The sequence below is a fragment of the Wasmannia auropunctata genome, unplaced genomic scaffold (assembly GCF_000956235.1).
Source record: "Wasmannia auropunctata unplaced genomic scaffold, wasmannia.A_1.0 LD335650.1, whole genome shotgun sequence".
NCBI lineage: Eukaryota > Metazoa > Arthropoda > Insecta > Hymenoptera > Formicidae > Wasmannia > Wasmannia auropunctata.
Genome location: NW_012027240.1, coordinates 162,538 through 162,827, shown reverse-complemented (window position 1 = coordinate 162,827; position 290 = coordinate 162,538).

Here is a 290-nt window from a genome sequence, read left to right as displayed (position 1 = left end):
CTCACCCGACGGGCCATAATGATTATTTCGCCGTTCCGCTCGGAGGCGAGCGCGGGAGCGATCAAAGAATGACCCCTCGTATTACGGGCGCGGGTGATGAAAGAGTCTTGAAGAAAACGAGGAAGGAGCATTAGAAGATTAGAGATATTTAATCAACAGCTCTCTCTTTCTCCTGCGAAGAAATTTAATTTAACGCTTCCAGCATAGTGAAAATTCCTATCTCGTTAATGACAAACGGTAAGAAATTAGCGTTTGTAATTTCAAGTTAAATTTTTTTTTTAAATTGCAAG